Below are 8,678 nucleotides of genomic sequence, written 5' to 3'. Positions count from 1 at the left end.
CAGGTTGCTACCCCGATTAGAGGAGGAAGCACTTAAACCTACATCACCAGCACTTGATACGGCCGACCGGCCACCTCGTGGCCGCGACAGAGAGGCCTCTCGGCCCTCCACTGAAGCCGCACCACGTACCAAGGCACGGGAAAATGTGCCAGACCTGCGAGATATGTTGGAGGATAAGGCAAGGCAAACAAGATCGATCTACGGATCACGTGGGCGCCCCACGACTCGAGACGGTAACCGTCAAGCCAGACACAAATCCGGTAGGGCCGAACACAGTAGACAAAGCTCATTGGAGCTATGTCATGATATAGCCCAGTACATAGGCGCCGCACACCCACTATGCTTCACAGACGAAGTAATGGATCATCAAATCCCCGAGGGTTTCAAACCCGTAAACATCGAATCATATGATGGCACAACAGATCCTGCGGTATGGATCGAGGATTATCTCCTTCATATCCACATGGCCCGCGGCGATGATCTCCACGCCATCAAATACCTCCCACTCAAGCTTAAAGGACCAGCTCGGCATTGGCTTAACAGCTTGCCAGCAGGATCAATCGGTTGTTGGGAGGACCTGGAAGCCGCATTCCTCGACAATTTCCAGGGCACTTATGTGCGAACACGAGACGCCGATGACCTAAGCCACGTAATTCAGCAGCTAGAGAAATCGGCCAGGCAATTCTGGACACGGTTCCTAACAAAGAAAAATCAAATAGTCAACTGTCCAGACGCAGAGGCCCTAGCAGCCTTCAAGCACAATATCCGTGACGAGTGGCTTGCCCGGCACCTTGGACAGGAAAAGCCGAAATCTATGGCAGCACTCATGACACTCATGACCCGCTTTTGCGCGGGAGAAGACAGCTGGCTTGCTCATAGCAACAATATGACCTAGACCCCTGGTAATTCAGATACCAGGGACAATAGTGGCAGGTCGCGTCGCAACAAATAGAAGCGCCGCATTAACGACGACAATGCTGAGGATACGGCAGTTAATGCCGGATTCAGAGGCTATAAATCCGGTCAGCGGAAAAAGCCATTCAAAAGAAATCCTAGGGGCCCGTCCAGTTTGGACCGAATACTCGACCGCTTGTGACAGATACATGGCACCCCCGAAAAGCCGGCCAATTACACCAACAGGGATTGTTGGGTGTTCAAGCAGGCAGGCAAGTTAAATGCCGAAAATAAAGACACGGGGCTGCATAGCGATGACGACGAAGAGCCACGGCCGTCGAACAATAGTGGACAGAAGGGTTTTCCCCCAAAAGTGCGGACCGTGAACATGATATACGCAACCCACATCCCCAAGAGGGAGCAGAAGCACGCGTTAAGGGACGTATACGCAGTAGAGCCAGTCGCCCCAAAGTTCAACCCATGGTCCTCCTGCCCGATCACCTTTGATCGAAGGGACCATCCCACTAGCACCCGTCATGGCGGATTCTCCGCGTTGGTTCTAGACCCAATCATTGACGGATTTCATCTCACTAGAGTCCTTATGGACAGCAGCAGCAGCCTGAACCTGCTTTACTAGGATACAGTGCGGAAAATGGGCATAGATCCCTCAAGGATTAAGCCCACCAAAACGACCTTTAAAGGCATAATACCAGGTGTAGAGGCCAACTGTACAGGCTCAGTCACACTTGAAGTGGTCTTCGGATCTTCGGATAATTTTCGAAGCGAGGAGTTAATCTTCGACATAGTCCCATTCCGCAGTGGCTATCACGCACTGCTCGGGCGAACCGCATTCGCCAAGTTCAATGCGGTACCGCACTACACATACCTTAAGCTCAAGATGCCAGGCCCTCGAGGAGTAATTACGGTCAATGGAAACACCGAACGCTCTCTCCGAACGGAGGAGCACACGGCGGCCCTTGCAGCGGAAGTACAAAGCAGCCTCTCTAGGCAGTTCTCCAGTCCGGCCATTAAACGTCCGGACACCGTCAAGCACGCTCGGAGTAACCTACAACAAGACCGCCTGGCATGTTCCGAGCAGGCGTAGCAATGCGTCCCCAACCCTAGCCCTCGCAAAAATGCGACACCAGTACTTCACGTACATAACTACGCTCTAGAAATACCATGGGTACAGGGGGAGGGGCACCATCAGGGCACGCCTGAAACATGGCTTAAACCGCACCAGGGGCTGCCGATTTTTTAATTTTCTCTTACTTTCAGGACTCCACTCTTCGGAAGGCCCGTTCTGTAGTTCAATTGCCGCACGAACGATGCAAGAACCAGGGAAGCAGACAAGCCATGCCGCATTACGGAACTCCCAGGTGGTCTCTATCACGAGCAGTATACCTGTTTCGCATACCATTCCGCAGCCTGCCCCTGGAACGGACATGTTAAATAGTCCAACCTTTTGCTTATCGCATTATTAGTATCGTTCTGCTTTGATCGCAACCCTTTTTAATAAACAATGCATAGCTTTTGTCTCTCTTTGCATTACTCTTTTTTTTACAAATATATGTTCCTTAACGACATGTTGCACCCGTACACTTTGGTACGGCCAAAATACGCCAGGGGCTTTAGTACCCCTCAATATGGTGTGAGAAGTCCGAACACTTTAACAAGTGCGGCACCCCGAACTTATAGCATTATATGCATCGGCTCCGAATCATGTCTTGGGTCAATAGTTGGGTTTGCCCGGCTCCTATGTTTTGGTGCCTTACGTTCCATTGTGTCGGCTAAGGTAGCACTAGGAGAACTACTGCGATTGTGCCCCAGTTGAGCTGGGTCGAGCACCTCAGTAGAGAAAGCTAAAACTGACTGTCATGATGAAGCGAGAGCTGGTCGTTGTTCGAGAGGTTTTTCGAGTCCCTAAAGACTTATGCTGCTTAGAGCGAGGAGTCGGCTTTGTCCGGCCAAGGCGTGGATAGCACCCCGAACTCGGTCTTTCGAATACCAGGGGCTTCGCCGAAATTTAAAATTATAGAATTCTATGGCTAAGTGAGAGTGTTCACGCATTATAGTCCGATTGCCTTGTTCACTGTGCTGAGCGCCTCCCTCGAAGGACCCAAACATGGGAAAAAGAGCGCTCAGGTTTATCCCCGAACACCCCAGCACTAGCGGCACGGGGGCAGAAGCCGACGACTCGCCATCTCTCGGAATTGATAAACAGCCGCACATAAGGTAATATTTTAAATTCCAGTAGCATTGCTCAGTGCATATGAACAAGTTTTCAGCGCACAGGACAAAATGAGCGAGTTTTACTCAAAAATTACATCCCTGGAACATTCATCCGCCACAAGGCGGGCACCCTTCAGAACATCCGTATAATGATTCTCGGGCTTGCGATGCTCTTTCCCCGGCGGTGGCCCGCCCTTCACAAGCTTCTCAGCATCCAGCTTGCCCCAGTGCACCTTAGCATGGGCAAGTGCCCTACGGGCACCTTCAATGCAGACGGAGCGCTTGATGACTTCGACCCTTGGACAGGCCCCCACCAGCCACCGCACCAGCCCGAAATAGCTCCCAGGCAGAGCCTCTCCAGGCCACAGCCGAACTATGAGGCCCTTCAAGGCCTGTTCGGCCGCCTTGTGGAGCTGGACCAGTTGCTTTAGCTGGTCTCTCAGGGGCACGGCGTGTCCGGCCTCAGCATACTGAGACCAGAACACCTTCTCTGTCGAGCTGCCCTCCTCGGGTCGATAGAATGCGACGGCATCGGACACGCTACGGGGAAGATCTGTGAACGCTCCTGGAGAGCTCCGGATTCGGGTAAGTAACAAGTAACTCACGTTTTATGTGTTTGCTTTGCATAAAGAATGCCTTACCCGCCACTATCTTTTTCACTGCATCCAACTCCTGGAGGGTCTTCTGGGATTCGGCCTTGGCAGACTTGGCATTTTCAATAGCTGCCGCGAGCTCGGACGCTCGCGTCTTTGAGTCAAGCTGCAAACTCTCATGTTTTTTCATGAGAGCCTGGAGCTCTTGCCGCACCTTGCCAACCTGGGCCTCATACTTCTCCCGCTCGGTGCGCTCCATGGCCGCCCTTTTCTCGGCCTCGGACAGCGCTTGCTTAAGGGTCGCCACCTCAGACATGGCCCCTACAATAGCCATGATAATCCTGTCATTTTTTGCAATTGCACTTTTTTATATATATATTTAAAACAAGGTATTTCTTACCTTCCTTGTCCTTGAGCTGCTTCTTGGCACACCCGAGCTCTTGCTTGGACTGCTCGAGGTTCTGCTTTAGCGTGTCCACTTCCGCAGTCAGTGCGGCGGACGCCAGCAAAGAAGCCTGCATACGCATATTGACTCCTTTTTGTTAGACTCCTGTGAATTTTATTTGATCCTCTATTCGGCTTTTCTTCCCGAACGCCAAACATAGCATCAGGGGCTACTGTCTATGCGGTAATATTATTTACACATTCTTTACTTACCTCAAAGCCTGTTAAAAGGCTAGCACAAGCTTCAGTCAGTCCGCTCTTGGCGGACTGAACCTTCTGGACCACCGCACTCATAATGGTGCGGTGTTCCTCGTCAATGGAGGCGCCTTTGAGCACCTCCAACAGATTGTCCGGCGCCTCCGGCACTGTGGGCTTGCTCCTGTTGGAAGGAGGTCGCCCGCCGGACTCTGGAACCCTTGAAGGTTCCGGAGCGGTGTCCGGCCTAGGGCCGGACTTGGAGCCCTGGGTGGTTTTATCCCCTTTACTCCTGGAGTCCGGGAGGTCGCCTTGCGGCGCCTCCAGGACCACCTCCTCATGGCTTGGAACCTGTTGGGACAATACTTCGGCGTCGTCCGTAGGGCGGGGGGAGGTGGCCGTCGGAAGCGAATTCACATCCGACGAGTCCAGTGAACCGCTCGACGACGCGTCGAGCCGGTCTTTGGGTGGGCTGCATAATCATATTCGACATAAGGGAAAGCTGTGCAATAAAGGAATACTATGAATTACTCTGGTATCCGGATACTTACGATTTCGCTAGGGGCTTGGCCCTGAGCGGCCACTCCTCTCCGTCGTCGTCGGCGTTGGTGGCGTAGTCCGGAGGAAGGGTTTTCCCCTTCTTGGACCCTTCGGCCTCCCCAGTGAGGGCGGCCTTCCTTTTCTTCTCTCCCCCCGCCGGAGGGGGAGAGGTCTCTTCTTCCTCCTCCTCGTCTTCACGGGAGGAATGCGCCTTGGAGCCGCCGGATGATGAACCCGACACCTCCTGGCGCCGGGCACTTTTTCGAGTCCCCGTGGCCTTCTTCGTGGCCTTCTTCTCCGGCACCACATAGGGTGCCGGAACCAGCAGCTTCGCCAAGCAGGCATCGGCTGGGTCTTCGGGCAAAAGAGCCGGACAGTCGATCTGTCCGGACTTCGCCTGCCAAACCTATCAAAGGTAAGGGAGCTTGGATCCCGCATAGAGTTAAACTATGAAAAACTAATAACCTGTAAAAGGTACAAACAACTTACCGCGCTAGCGTGACGCTGCGCGCTGAATCCATGATCCTCGGTAGCGGATGCGGGAGCCTCGGCGCCCTTGAAAAGCACCTTCCAGGCATCTTCGTACGTCGTGTCGAAGAGCCTGCTCAGAGTTCGGTGCTGCGCCGGGTTGAACTCCCACAGATTGAAGGCCCGTTGTTGACACGGGAGGATCCGGCGGATGAGCATGACCTGGACTACGTTGACAAGCTTGAGCTGCTTGTCCACCAGGGTTTGGATGCATGTTTGCAGTCTAGTCACCTCTCCTTTGCTGCCTCACGATAGGCCCGTCTCTTTCCAGGACGTGAGCCGCATTGGGGGTCCGGACCGGAACTCGGGGGCTGCGACCCACTCAGGGTCGCGCGTCTCAGTGATGTAAAACCACCCCGATTGCCACCCCTTTAGGGTCTCCACAAAGGAGCCCTCGAGCCATAAGACGTTGGGCATCTTGCCCACCATGGCGCCTCCGCACTCCGCCTGGTTGTCGCGCACCACCTTCGGCTTGACATTGAAAGTCTTGAGCCATAAGACGAAATGAGGGCGGATGCAGAGGAAAGCCTCGCACACGACGATAAACGCCAAGATGTTGAGGATGAAGTTCGGGGCCAGATCATGGAAATCCAGGGCATAGTAGAACATGAGTCCCCGGACGAATGGGTGGATAGGAAAGCCCAGTCCACGGAGGAAGTGGGGAAGGAACACTACCCTCTCATGGGGCCTTGGGGTGGGGAGGAGCTGCCCCTCTTCGGGAAGCCGGTACGCGATGTCGTTAGACAAGTATCCGGCCTTCCGCAGTTTTTTGATGTGTCCCTCCGTGACGGAGGAGACCATCCACTTGCCTCCCGCTCCGGACATGGCTGGAGAAGGTTGAGGTGGGGAGTGCGGATTTGGGCGCTGGAGCTCGAGTGCGCGAAAATGGATAGGCAAAGGAGGAAGAAGGCGTAGGTGAAAAGGTGGATCCTTATCCCCTTATATGGGTGGGTGCAACTACGTGTCCCCACTAGTCTGGTAAAACTCGCTTATCTCCAAGCGCCGTAATCAATGGCGCGGTTGGGTTACCCACGCCCGTATTGATGAGAATCCCGAAATAAGGGGACACGATCTCTGCTTTAACAAGACGTGCCAAGGAAACCGCCTTGCATGACACGCTGAGGTGGGACAATAAAACAATTCGAATAAAGGCTTGGCCGTGGTGCATCACACTACGGAATATGTCAGCAGATTAGATTTGTGTAAATATTATTCTCTCTATGGCAGTATGTGGAAATTTATTTTGCAGAGCCGGACACTATCTTTGTGTTCAAAATCTTCTATGAAGTACTTGGAGGAGGAACCCGCCTTGCAATGCCGAAGACAATCTGCGCGCCGGACTCGTCGTCATTGAAGCCTGGTTCAGGGGCTACTGAGGGAGTCCTGGATTAGGGGGTGTCCGGATGGCCGGACTATACCTTCAGCCAGACTCCTGGACTATGAAGATACAAGATTGAAGACTTCGTCCCATGTCCGGAAGGGACTTTCCTTGGCGTGGAAGGCAAGCTTGGCGATACGGATATGTAGATCTCCTACCATTGTAACTGACTTTGTGTAACCCTAACCCTCTCTGGTGTCTATATAAACCAGAGGTTTTAGTCCGTAGGACAACATACAGAACAACAATCATACCATAGGCTAGCTTCTAGGGTTTAGCCTCTCCGATCTCGTGGTAGATCTACTCTTGTACTACCCATATCATCAATATTAATCAAGCAGGACGTAGGGTTTTACCTCCATCAAAAGGGCCCGAACCTGGGTAAAACTTTGTGTCCCTTGCCTCCTGTTACCATCCGGCCTAGACGCACAGTTCTGGACCCCCTACCCAAGATCCGCCGGTTTTGACACCGACACCAAGCTTGTCCTTTTCTACAAAAAGGATTGGGCCATCTTGCTGCACCTAATTTACTTTTATTACTTGCTACTCATTACAAATTACCTTATCAAAAAACTATCCGTTACCGATAATTTCAGTGCTTGCAGAGAATACCTTACTGAAAACTGCTTATCATTTCCTTTTGCTCCTTGTTGGGTTCGACACTCTTACTTATCGAAAAGCTACAATAGATCCCCTACACTCGTGGGTCATCAGGTACCTATGTTTGAGTTGTGCTTTGCAACAGATTCTCTTTGGTCCCTTTAATTTTTTCTGAGAACTCAAACTTTGCGAGAGATAAATCCTTCTTGAGCCAGGATTTTAAACCGGATATTGAGATCTTCAAAGCTTTGTGAGAGACAGATTTCTCTTGAACCGGATTTTAAACCAGCATTCTTCATTTTGAGCTAGAAATTTTCTGACGGCCCTTAAATTTTCATCAATATAGCAGTAGCCTTCGAGACCGGGTTATCTTCCCTCCGCTGACCCGGAGTTCTTGAATCTGCTTTAAACTGGCAATCATTTACTAAGTCGTGTCATTGTAGCCCCCAAGTCTTAAGGTGACTCGAGGAGTTGTCCTAAAATTCTTCATATTTGACTATGATATAAACCGACATATAATGGAACGGTGGATTGCTGAAATATGTTGAATCTCGGTGGGTTATAATGACCCTGTCCATTGATCCATCCGGTGTAGGCAAGGGCCGTATCGTGATGGTCTCCTTTGTAATGATGAATTACTCATTGAGCTTTATGGCATGATCAAATGCTGGCGCATAATAATGATGGCGCGAGCTACATATCCATGACACGTCCATCGCTCTTGCAGTAAAACAATTGTCCTGCATCAGAAAATATTGCAAGCCAGAGTAATTGTTGCTTGATGAAAACAATGTGTTAATTAAAACAGACTTAGATGAATATCACCTGATGTATTTGAACAAGAGATGATCTCATCACGTGACTATAAACAGTGAGCCATTGTCCTGTTTTACTCGGACAAAAGATGACGGCGGTATTGTCTATTGACGAATTCTTGCTCTTGGATGCAACGCAGCAGGCTTATATCCTGTAGCTCGAATCCATAGGAGTACGGTGATCCAGATCGAGCAAGAACTCCATAACGCAAGTGCTCAGGCCAGCTTGACAACGGCAGAAGCGGGCGAGTCGGAGGCAAGGTCGTAGCGGCGAGCTAGGAGATAATTGAGCCAACCCAAGACGCGGTGGTGGATTAAAAGCGTCCTGCGGAGACAGCGGGTGACTTTGGCGAAACCGGGCCGCGGCAGCCACACGGTAAGGGCGGCTTACAGCAGCACAAAGCTGGCCACGGCGGCCGCTTGAGCCGGATATTCGGAGGAGGCCGGCTGCTTGCAAAT

The sequence above is a fragment of the Triticum urartu genome, chromosome 7, assembly GCF_003073215.2.
Source record: "Triticum urartu cultivar G1812 chromosome 7, Tu2.1, whole genome shotgun sequence".
NCBI lineage: Eukaryota > Viridiplantae > Streptophyta > Magnoliopsida > Poales > Poaceae > Triticum > Triticum urartu.
The sequence above is the reverse complement of the archived record's forward strand: the minus strand, read 5'-3'. Positions refer to the sequence as shown.